Consider the following 13,265-nt stretch of genomic DNA (forward strand, 5'->3'; position numbering starts at 1 on the left):
TATTAGCTGTGTGACCCTGGGCAAGTCACTTAACCCCAATTGCTTCACCAAAAAAAACAAAAACAAAAACAAAAACAAAATAAAAACAAACAAACAATTTTAGATCAGCTTTTGAAACATATACTTAACAGGATTGTATTTAACTATTATGTAGAAAATCCTTATCCATCAAGAGATGGTATACTATCTTCCAGAAATTCATTTTAAACTTCACATTTTTTCACTAAATTTTCCATTCTCTTAGAATGCCTTTGTTTTCATCATCCATTTCTCTTTTCTCAGTTTCTAGATGGGGCCTAAAAACAGTTTTCTAAGCATTGGTCAGTTGTCATTAGAAAGGAGACCTGGACTCTGCATATTTTTTTCTATATTCTCAACTTCTTCAACCTGTTTTCCAACTTCTGTTTTGCTGAGGAGACTGGGGAATTTTTTCCCTCAAAATGTGTCTTTGAACTTGTCTCTAGGCCTTGAGCCTGTGATTTATTCTTCAAGCTGAGTATAAGGGACAGCCTATTCATCTATACCATTAAAAAACTATTGTAGGGCTTGGCTGAGAGAACTGAGGAGGAATCACCATCATTATTTAAAATGTGTGGTATTGCATTCTATTGCCCAGAGACCTAGCTTATTTTATAAAGCAAAGGAGATATGAAATAAATCTATCTCCAGTTTTGACATTTCACTTTTATTTGCAATCTCCCTTGTGTCTCCAAAAGGGATTTTGTATACATTTTCTAAATCATATTGCTGAATCACTCAGTTTATATTTTCCAAGTTGCTCCTTGAGGTTTTCAGAAATGTCTTGTTTTCCCCAACTTCCTCCTGGACCTTGCTTCAAATGACTTTTTGAAAAGGATTTGCATCTCTGTATTATCATCTTCTCCCAACATCCTTTTTTATTTAGGATCTTGAGTATTGGGAATATGCAAAAGAGAACTTTCTGTACTTTATCTCCCCCACTGAACCCCACCCTTCTGGGTAATGTTCTTATATGATTTACTGAAATTTGGTATTTAGGATTTTTGTTTGATCGTGCTTTTTGGGGAGACCAATGAGTGATTCTCATAATGTCTCATCAAATTCAGTCTTCAAGGTCAATTGCTTTGGTTTATAGAGATCTGTACCCTAAAGAGATCAAAGAAAAGAAAGAAAAGAACCTATAAGTACAAACATTTTATAGCAGCTCTTTTCGTGAGGAATGATTGAACAAGTTTTGACATATGATTGTGATGGAAAACTATTGTGCTTGAAGAAATGATGAAGGGTGTGGTTTCAGAAATAAAACACCACATGGCAAGATCTATATGAACTGATGCAAAATGAAGTCAGAAGAACCAGATCATTGTGCACAATAAATGGCAATGTTGTAATAATGACCAACTGTGAAAGACTTGGGTACTCTGATCAACACAGTGATCCAAGATAAATGCTTTTTACTTCCAGACAGAGAACTAGTGAACATTGAGGGAAAATTGAAGTATAATTTTCTTGCTTTCTTTTCTGCTTTGTTTTATGATATAACTAATATGGAAATATGTTTTGCATGATTTCACATGTATATGTGATATGTTGTTTGCTTTCTCAGTGGGTGGGGGAGAGATGAAGGCAGGGAGAGAATCTGGAAATCAAAAATTTAAAAAGAAAAAAGAATGTTAAAAATAAATAAATATAATAATAAATTTTTAAAAATATATGTTTGTGACAATCTGTGTGTTGTTTCTCATGGATGCATTGAAAAGAATGAAGCTAGTTAAATCTCTCTTTATTCAGTGGCTGCTTTTAGAGTTACTCGCAATGGCTGACATTCTGCCCGCAATAAATTTTCCCCTTAGGCTTTACTTAGTTATTCACTCTATATTTCACTCTTGATTGCACCCACACATTCATGCCTCTGCACTGTTTCTAATGCAGCACAAAACTTCCCCCTGAAAACCAGATCTTTCAGATGTGCTGTAAATTCAGATCATCATTGTTTCTTATTTTCTGTAGTTTTAATCTTTCAGTTAATGTTACTTTTTCTTAAATAAATAGAAATTATAGCACTTTAATGGCAACATTAAGCTAAGATTGAAGTGCCTTTCATGGTACCATGATGTCCTTTAGCTAAGAACATAAGTGTTTGGTCCAACCACTAGACAGTACAAGATATAGTCTAGGGCTGTTAAATCTCGATCCACTTCCTTTACTTTTTTTCTAGATAGACCATTTCTTTCACTGGATAAAGGTCTCTGAAGCTTATATTGCTGTTTTTTGTTTGTCTTCTTAATTGTGAAAACATAATTGATTTCATTTTAGTGGACAAACCTTCTTTGGAAAGTGGAATTTGTCTTATTTTGTACATTACCAAGAAAAAAAAATAGTGAATTAGTGTGAGGGAGGGGAAAGGGAGAAAAAGAATTTGGAACTGAAAATTAGAAAAAGAAAAGAAATGATAGCTAACATTTATATAGTACTTTGGGGTTTGCAACACACTATATACATATATATATCTTAGAGTATTATTATATAATAAAGGCAGCATGGCCTAATACTATAGCACTAGCCTAAGTTAGGAAAACTGATTCAAATCCTGCCTTTGCCTGGGAAGGACACTTAACTGCTCAGTCCCCTAGGCAAATATTTGATTACAAATTGCAGAGAAGGTGGAGATCTGCTTTGATAGAGGGAGTTTTCTCACTGATATCTTTCCAATACCAAATGAAATTGTAGGCTTGATTTTTAAAATGGTAATTTTGAAACAATAAGCATAACAGAGAAACAAAGCAAATTCAGTGGATGGAAGACCAAACAAGTTGGGAGACCTGGAATCTGATCTCAGATCTGTAATGGCCTGAGACCTTTTATGACACAATTTTGACCTTCATAAAATTTGTCTGATTTTCATTCCAATGTACATACTGAAAGTGTGAGGACAAGTGATATGATACATAATACATACATACATAAACATGTATATATATATGTGTGTGTGTATATATGTATGTATGTGTATATGGAGAGAGAGGGTTTTGAAAAAATTGGGGGGGGGCAGGGCAATGGGGGTTAAGTGACTTGCCCAGGGTCACACAGCTAGTAAGTGTCATTTGAATTCAGGTTCTCCTGAATCCAGGGCCAGTGCTTTATCCACTGTGCCATGTAGCTGCCCCTGAGAGGTTTTGTTTTGAACGAATGATTGATGTTCAAGAGATATTTAGGAGACAAATTTAATGTAATAATAATAATTTCAGATTTTTGAGGACTACACCTTAGATAAAATGTCTTGACCATGTAAAGTATTATTTCATTAAGTGATAATGTCTGTTGTACAAACCTTCCATCTTTTAAGAATTCAACAATTCAATCTAAGGAGTATTTCTAAAGCTCCTCCATTATGCAAGGTATCTATGCTAGGGATACAAAGTCAAAATGAAAAACAAAACCTACTCTCAGAGAGCTTGTATTTTGCAGACCATTGGCTTTCTAAGGCCTTAAGCTTTCATTAGCATCCTTATCATAGTTTGTGTTTTCTAGGTGGGAAATACTTCATGCAAGGATAGCTTGAAGAGGAGTAAAGAGAGAGAGCAAAGACCTTTTGAAGGAAGGCCCTTGGCATGTCTCTTAGGATGAATTATAATCTGTTCCCCACTTTGACATCTCTAATATAGATTCCTCCCTTTTCTTGTGGGCAGGTTAGGTTTTCCAGGCTTGAAATAAAGTCTAAAAATAGAAACCAGAATAATGGGACTTGAGGACAAGGTGACCATTGGTTTCACACATCATCAAGCAACTAAGCAATGCGAGTCATTTGTATGGAGGTTCTTGTGGCTGCTCAGGCAAAGAACCTTGTAATCATTTGGTTTCTTGGCAGCTATGTGCACAAATAAGGGGTGGGGAGGGGAATGGGGAGGTTGGAGGACACTTTCCCCCCACAATTTAATAAAAATATGTAAAATTACTTCAATGGTTCTATATGATATGACATCAACAAACTGTGCACAGGCTAGAGATTAGCATCATTTTAGTCAGCCCTGATTGCTTTTATGAAGAATTTCAGATGACTACCCAAAACATGCAGCCATGTCAGCACTTGGGACCAATGGTATAAAAATAAAATGGTACCGTGCTAAGAAATGACTGGGGCCTAGACTGTTTGAAATACTGAGAAGAACAGTGCTTATATGGTACTCTTTCTACCACAATATACTTCTGGTATGCATAAAGAAATTGGGCAACCTTACCAAGAGACTAATTTCTTTTCTTTTCTTTCTTTCTTTTTTTTTTTTGTGAGGCAATTGGGGTGAAGTGACTTGCCCAGGGTCACACAGCTAGTAAGTGTTAAGTGTCTGAGGCTGCATTTGAACTCAGGTCTTCCTGACTCCAGGGCCAGTGCTCTATCCACTGTGCCACCTAGCTGCCCCAAGAGACTTATTTCAAGGGAATAAAAGTCAGTTTCCCAAGAAGAGCAACCAAGAAGAGCTTTGCAAAATAACTAAGTTTCCTCATAAGCAATTTTATGCTGCCCCTATTCTAAAAACTGAATCAAAACATACCTCATAGCATGACGTATAATGCATAGAATAGCTTGTGGGTTATAAGAATCCGAGAATTCATAAAGCCTGAAGGGAAAAACCACAGAGGTATTCTGTTCTGACCCTTAATTGAAGAATAAATTTCCTTTATAACATGCCAGACAAGTAGTCATCTGGGCTTTACTTAAATACCACAAAAGGCAGGTTCACTCACTACCTAACAGGATAAACTATTGCATCTTTGAACAGTTCTATTTGCTAAAATTTCTTCCTTAAGCAAAAAATCTACCTCCCTGTAACTTTAATTTATTACTCCTCATCCTACCCTCTGGAGGCACTCAGAAGAAAGCTAATGTCTTCCACATTATAGGCTTCAAATATTTCAAGACAGTTATCATGTCCTCTTTTAAATACTAATTTCTTCAGGAAATATACTATTAATTCCTTTGATCTTCATACAAGAACTACATTTGAGTCTCCTTGATATATAGTGATAGGTATATAACAGATTTACCTCATTTTGGTTTTAGTTTTAGTAATTAAAATAGTACCTGTTTTGTATATTTTTATGTTGCTTTGTGTCTCCTGAAGCTTCAAGAACAATGCTTAGGATGCATTAGATGGTTAATAAGCATTTTGTTGAATAAGTGAATGAAAAAATGAAGGTACTTGGTATGGAATTCTTTGTTGTCGTTGTTTTGTTTTGTTTGTTGTTGTGGTTTTGGTTAGCATTCCTAGGATTTATAAGACAACTAAAGATTTATTTTATTTTTTTACTTAATTAAAAAAGTATTTTATTTTTTTCCTGTTACATGTAAAGATAGTTCTCAACTTTTGTTTATACAGGCTTTCCAATTTCAGATTTTTCTCCCTCCCTCCCCTCCCTCCCCCCTCCCCTAGACAGCAGGTAGTCTGATATAGGTTATATATATATATATATATATATATACACACACATATGTATATGTATATGTATATATATATCCACATAATAACATTAAACATATTTCTGCATTAGTTATGTTATAAGAGAAAAATCAGAGCAATGACAAAAAACCTCAAAATAGAAAAACAACAGCACCAAAAACAAAAGAAATAGTATGGTTCATTCAGCATCTATACTCCACAGTTCTTTTTTTTTTCCTGGATTTGGAGATCCTCTTCCATCATGAGTTCCCTGGAACTCTTCTGTACCATTGCATTGGTGAGAAGAATATAGTCCATCACAGTAGATCAAAACACAGTGTTGATGATACTGTGTACAATGTTCTTTTGGTTCTGCTCATCTCACTCATCATCGGCCCACGCAAGACTCTCCAGGTTTCTCTGAACTCCTCCTGCTCATTGTTTCTTACAGCACAATAGTATTCCATTGTATTCATATACCACAACTTGTCCAGCCATTCCCCAATTGATGGGCACCCCCTCAACTTCCAATTCCTTGCCACCACATAAAGAGTAGCTACAAATATTTTTGTACATGTGGGTCCCTTTTCCCTTTCCATGATCTCTTTGGAAAAAAGACCCAAAAGTGGTATTGCTGGGTCAAAGGGTATGCACAGTTTTATTGCCCTTTGGGCATAATTACAAATTGCTCTCCAGAATGGCTGGATCAGTTCACAGCTCCACCAACAATGCATTAGTATTCCAATTTTCCCACAGCTTCTCCAACATTTATTATTTTCCTTTTTTGTAATTTTAGCCAATCTGATAGGTGTCAGGTGGTACCTCAGAGTTGTTTTAATTTGCATCTCTCTAATCATTAGAGATTTAGAGCATTTTTTTCATATGGGAATAGATAGCTTTGGTTTAAAGATTTATTTTTAAACAATTATGGAAAAGATAATAGAAATTTCTCTTTAGAGAACAATGTGATCCTTACTAACATGTAGGTCAAATGTCATTAAACAAATTTCAAGACATGGAGTAAGAATTGTTCATATTCTTTTGCTGCACCCAAATGTTGTACCAACTATTCTTTTCATTTCATAGGATCATAGATTTAGAGCTGAAAGGTACCTTAGAGGCAAGTCAATTCAAACTGCTCATTTTACAGTTGGGAAAACTAAGGCCTAGAGGGGTAAGTTCAGGAACACAGTATCTTTGGGTTATTTATCTATGCAACTTCCCTTGTGTAGGTTTAATTTCCTTATGTTCCTGACACATGGACTGCTTCCCCAGTTATGTGTCCACAGAAACTCCGCTCACTTTCTCTGTTTCTATGCCCCTGACCCTGAGGTAGAGAGATACTTTGGGAAAAAACAAAAGACAAAACAGAATGGAGAAGAAGGTGAGAGAGAGAGAGAGGAAACCTTTCCACTTACCTATAAATATGAAAGATGACCTGAATGGAATGAGATCTTCCTTTCTTTTCTTTTCAACAGAGAGGTGGGAGGATGTTATAAATCACTAATATTATAAATAAGAAAAAACCCCAAACAATTCAACCCCCTAGTAACATGACTAGGAGTATGACTGAACTCTAGTTTTGTTTTTTGTGAAAAATCAAGAACAGTCATTGTTCCAACCCCATGTGCACCAGATCGGTTGTATGTAGACCCACAGCTGTCTAGGTTTTCTAGACAGTGGTGCTCTAAGAGTGTGACTCACTGACTCTGAGGTTCATGTCTGAAGGAAATGCAAACAGCTGCCACCCTTGCTGCCCTTTCCTTCTAAATGTCGGGGTGGGGGAAGGGATATTCACATTAAAAACTAAGGGAAGGGGGCTGGTTCTTTGGCTTTGGTTCACAGACCCTAATTTGATTGATGATCACTTTTTATTATTAGACAGAACTCTACAAAGGGTGATTCACCAGCAAGACATGAGGATGGACCTGGTGGTGTTTGCCTTTGCCTTTCTGGGCTGGCTTGTGTCCCTCAGCTCCTGGAGTCAGCTTCAGTAAATCACCATTCCATAGAAGCAAGAGTCAAAATATATTAGTCATGTGAGGCTTTTGCTCATGTTTCATCTTGTGCCAATGGAAGATTTCTCTTTTTTATTCTGTTGACTGTCTAGAGACACAATCTGTAATTACTCGTGGCTTTACATGAATCTTAGCTGAGGAGCAGACATCCATCCAAAAAGCTTGTTCAGGGCTGAAAGGAGTCTTGCTATATTCCTGCCCCTGAGCTCAGGAACTCAGTGCAAGGGTTAAATGGCAAAGCAAGAGTGACTCAAAAATAACAGAAGGTTAAGCTCAACATGATCCTCTTTTGAGGAGTTTTACTTACCTATGCTTTTGTGTTTTCATGGTTTTGTTATTGGCCAGACTCACTGAGCTTGACACATCATTTGTACCTCCAATTAAGCAAGTCACATGGTTCTTTGTGAGGAAGGTAGGAATTTCTAAGCATCCAATTCTATCAGCCTTTTTGTTTCTTTTTCTTTTTCTTTTTTTGGTGAGGCAATTGGGGTTAAGTGACTTGCCCAGGGTCACACAGCTAGTAAGTGTCAAGTGTCTGAGGCTGGATTTGAACTCAGGTCCTCCTGAATCCAGGGCTGGTGCTTTATCCACTGCGCCACCTAGCTGCCCTGAGCCTTTTTTTTTTCTAATGAAAAAAAGTGAATAGGATTTAAATGGCTCCTTTTCTGGAGTCAGTATCAAATCATCTCATCACACCATCTTCTTTGGATCATGGATTGGCTCCTATTGTGTCTTTGTGACTTTAATTGTAGCTTCTTTCACAGCCAATTTAAGGAAAAACTCTGTTGTAGTTGTAATGCTTGGGTAATTGTCTTCTTTTTCCTTTCCCTTTCCCTTTCCCTGTCCCCTTTCCCCTTTCCCCCTTTTCCCCTTTCCCCCTTTCCCCCCCCTTGTTTTGTTTTTGGCAGGGCAATGAGGGTTAAGTGATTTGCCCCAGGCCACACAACTAGTTAAGTGTCAAGTATCTGAGGCTGGATTTGAACTCAGTTCCTCCTGAATCCAGGGCTGGTGCTTTATCCACTGCACCAGCTAGCTGCCCCATTGGGGTAATGGCATTTCTGATATGTTCTGGGATTTATGTCTTTTGTGTTACAAGAACATGATGGTGCTCCACTGGCTTTGCTGTCCTCTTTTCTCTCTGTCAATTAGATTGTGATGATCATTTTGAATAAGGTAAATCCATAATTCTATAACACTCTATCTACTTATCTGACTCCTTGAAATGAATTCATCACAATTATTTGTATTTTCACCACATCTAATTCACCATTATTCCATTTTTTCTGCCAGGCTAGAGCAAGAAAAAAAAAAAGAGAGGGTGAGGTAGACAGAGGCAAAGGGATACACAGAGAGACAGACGGAAAAAGAGAGATTGAAAGAGAGAGGGGAGAGGAGAGAGAATCATTGTCTAACTTCCTCATTTTGCAGATTTGAGACATCCTAGAGTTAAGTGATTTGCCCAAAGTTAGTCAGGGAATAAAGAGGTTATATAGTTAGGATTTTAACTCAAGTTTTCTGCTTCCAAACTTAGTAAAACACTGAATTTCATTATCAGAATCCTAACACAAAGTACTCTGTTAATAAATGCTTGTTAATTTGACCATTGTTGCCTTGAAGAGACTTTCAGCAATGCTTTTTGGTGTAGAGAACAGACTTCTGGAATTAAAATCTCAGCTCTATCAAATCCCACTTGTGTGACCGTGGCAAAGTCACAACCTCTCTGAACCTCATTTTCTACATCTTTAAAATGAGGGAGTGTGACTAGATGACTTCTCATGGCCTTTCCAGCTCTAAATCTATAATCCTTTTATCCTATGACTAAAATATCCCTTGCTTATCCATTGAAAATCTGTAGCAGTTTAACAGTAAAAATCCATGGTGTATTCTAAACTGAAGTCATAGCTTAGCAAACTTTACTAGGTAAAATTCTGCCAAAATAAGTTCCTCTTGGTTTGGGTCTGTAGGTAATAAATATTTTTATTAAATGTATATCATTGAATACTTAGTCATTGCCAAAGAATGAAACAGTTACATTTTTTTTCTGGCATCCTTATGGCTAATGTATTAAATAATGCATATGAATATATGACTATATATTTAATTTAAAATGTCTTTTTAAAGTAGGAACTTTAACTAGGCAAAGATGAAGTCTGAGATGTTAGAGTTAACCAGGCCTTATATGGCTGTGTCCTGTAATATTTCCTAGGACATGAAACATCATTTGACTCTCAACTTCAGTGCCTGGACTTGCGAAGGTCTGCTTTCCTCCATAATGTCTACAGTTTGAGCTCGGTGTATAAAATATGGCTGAGTTACTCAATAGCAAATACAGTGTCCAAGTGAAATACAGAATCAGTGGAACTGAGATAGAAAACACCTTAAAGGTCACCTTGAATCTGTAAGAGCCAAATTTATTATGGGGAGAGTTAATTGGGTGGCTCGCTGTAATATTGGGGTTCAGAAAATAATGAGAGACCTCTACGTCCAAAGTTTCCTCCCTTCCAAACTGCCTTTTTAAGTTATTTCTCCCAGGCTAATAAGAAAGGAGATTAACTGCCTCTTTTCCACAAACACACCAGGTTTTATTAATGGGGACAAAATTTACAAAAAGGTGAAGTTAATAAAGCCAGGGACAAGGGAATAGGGGAAGAGAAAACAAATAAGCTCCCTGGCTCTAGCAAAGACTGACGCAAACTCCAAACTTGCTTCCAGTTCAGCTAGCTTGATGAGCTGGCCTCACTTCCACTCACCACCTGGGGTCCCTAGTTTTTTCAATGAGAGTCTGCTGTGCAGTCATTCTCCGGTACACTCCTAAAGCTCACCAAAAGGAAAAGAGAGAGCTCCTCAGAGCAAGTGTTCCCCTTCCTACTTTCTCTCTCCCCCAAAGGGAAAGTCCTTCAAGCTGGTTGGCTGAGAGTGGTCCCCTGGGACACCAACACGTCACTCAGGGCCGGCCAGGTGTAGCCTCCATCTAAGTAGCCAAGTATGTACTTAGTCAGTTTTTCATTCTCACCCAATTCAAACAATACTAAATCAATCAGGTGGGGCCCCTAAGCATCTGCCAAATTCCATTATTTTATCACAAATCAAAGACTCAGAAATTGTCAAAGCTAGAAAAGTCATTGAAAATCATCTTATCCAATTCCTGGCTTTCTTAGATGAGGAACCTGAGGATCAGGGAAATTGAGACTTATCCAAGTCCATACAGCTAGTTAGTGGCAGAAATGTGACCAGAACCCAGAATTCTTGATTTCCAATCTTGGACACTCTCTCCACAACACCTTGGCCATCTCTTCATAGTCTGTTTTCAAACTTCTGTATTAATGAAATCACAAATGAAGAATCTCTTATTTACACTGTGATAAGTGTAAAGGGGAATAAGTGGAAGGGATATTCTTTAGATATATCCATCCATCCACATATACATGCATACATATGTATATATGTGTATATATATATATATACATATACATACATACACACACACACACACACACACACACACACACATATATATATATACATATATTGTGTAATTTAAAATTCTAAATGTGGGTTCTAATCTGTTCCCCGAGTTGTGGGAGAAAACTGACTAAAATCACTGATAAAACGGGTTTAGGTTTTTAAGGGTTTATTGAAAGATAGAAAGAGAAAGATTGAGAGCAGAATTCCTACAGCCTGGCAATCCTATCTTTCCTCAATTTTCCTGTGAAGTCCTCTGGAGTCTCAGTCTTTCTCTCTCTCTCTCTCTTCTACCACAGTGAAGTCAGGAACCAAAAAGAGACAGAGCTCTCCGTGCAGGCCCTCCTTCCTCCTTCCTGTCCCCGCCCAGAAAATGGGAGGCTCCTCAAGTTGATTGGCTGGTAGTCTTGATAGACAGCACCCATGAGCAAATGTCACTTCCTGACACCAAGGAAAAGCCGCATGGCCTTGCCCTCAGAGGCATTCTCCTCATGGTGGAGCTTTCCTATAGTAAGTCTCCAGTAGGTGGCATCATTCCAATCATTACAGTATATATACACACATAGAAACCATACATTTTAATATAAATATGAAGGAGAATTTCTTGACTGCTTTGTGACACTGTGTTTTTAAGAACATTGTAGACCTACATTTTAGTCTTAACATTGCCATGGAAAGTGTGTGTGTGTGTGTGTGTGTGTGTGTGTGTGTGTGTGTGTGTGTGTGTCCCATCAAGCAAGTTGTTTAATCTCTCTTGTGCCTCAGTTTTCTGAAGTGTATACACATACACACATTCATTCTCCTCTCTCTCCCTCTTTTTCTCTCTCTCCCTCCCTCCTTAGAAGTATGAAGAAAAAAACAAAACTTGACCTTCCTTCCTCTTACAGGATATTATTAGAATAAAGAGAGCTAATATATGTGAAAACTACAAATATGTAATCCATTATAATTTTTGTTGTTATTGTCTCTACCCTTGAGAGTTTTAGGATAGAATTCTTCTACATCTCAAAGATCTGTGATTTGTTGATGTGGCTATTACCTCTCTCATCATAGATCTTAAGGCTTCTGTGATTTCCTAGATAATCTTCAAGAGAATTTATGACACCTCTCTCAAATTTATTCTTCAGCGTCCTACCTAGTGATAACCTTCTCTAAATTTAAGCAGAGCACTTCTCAGATTATAGACATATGCTACATTACCAAGCCAAGCCCTCATTTGAAATCTTTCCAGTGTAGTTGGAAACCCAGGGTCACCTTCAAGTTCATAATAAAGCAAAAGAAGACAATATTGGTGAAGCAGCATAGATACAACTATCTGATATGATTTAAGGGCAGATCTTGAAGGCTTGCGGACTTTCAACGATAGCAAACATGCTAGAATTCTCAACCAATTTGTTATTTTTTTATTGCCTTTTTTGGGGTAAATGCTGTAAAGTGTTGATCTAAACCGAATTTCTTCAAATGCTTTCCAGTTTTCCCAGATGTTTTTGTCAAATAAAAAATTCCCCAAATAACATGTTTTTTTTTTTAAATTTATCAAACCCTTAGATATTAAATCTTATAAATATTAAAATTATTCGGGCAGGTGGGGCTCCTTAGCCTTGGCAGGCAACCCGCCTAGGGGAAGGAAACCCTGATTTTAAACCTCCGCTGCCTTGCAGCTATACCCATATATGGGAAAGGCTTCAGGAGTTAACCCCAAAGAAAAATCAGGAGTCAGAGTCCCTTAGGCAGTTAGATGTTGGACCTCACATCCCTCTGGCAACTCCTGCAGTGGCACTGGTGCCAAACTGTATTGGCTCTGCCTCTCCTTTGGATCCACCAATGTCGAGGAGAGGGAAAACCTGCTGCATGGGAAACAACTTGTTTTCCATATTGATCTGCCCAGGACAGTGCCCTGGAGAGGACACTCCAGCTACTCCTCATGGGGTAGATACAACACGGAATGTGGTAGTTACCAGTTACAAGTCACTCAGGAGCTGCGGCTCCCGTATCGGACTGCACAGCCACATTGTGGCCTGTGGCTCTTCAAGGTGCTGATCCATGGTCGTCCACGACTGGTAGAAGCCTACTACTACTACTACTACTACTACTACTACTACTACTACTACTAGATATTAAATCTGTTCTATGAATGTACTTTTTTCATTTTTTAAAACCAATATCTCATAGTTTTGATGATTACTGCTTTTTTTTTTTAAAGCAAGGCAATGAGGGTTAAGTGACTTGTCCAAGGTCACACAGCTAGTAAGTGTTAAGTGTCTGAGGCTGGATTTGAACTCAAGTCCTCCTGAATCCAGGGCCAGTCTTTTATCCACTGCACCACCTAGCTGCCCCTATTACTGCTTTTTAATATAAATTACGATCTGCA

This window comes from Dromiciops gliroides, chromosome 1 (assembly GCF_019393635.1).
Source record: "Dromiciops gliroides isolate mDroGli1 chromosome 1, mDroGli1.pri, whole genome shotgun sequence".
NCBI classification, from domain to species: Eukaryota; Metazoa; Chordata; class Mammalia; order Microbiotheria; family Microbiotheriidae; genus Dromiciops; species Dromiciops gliroides.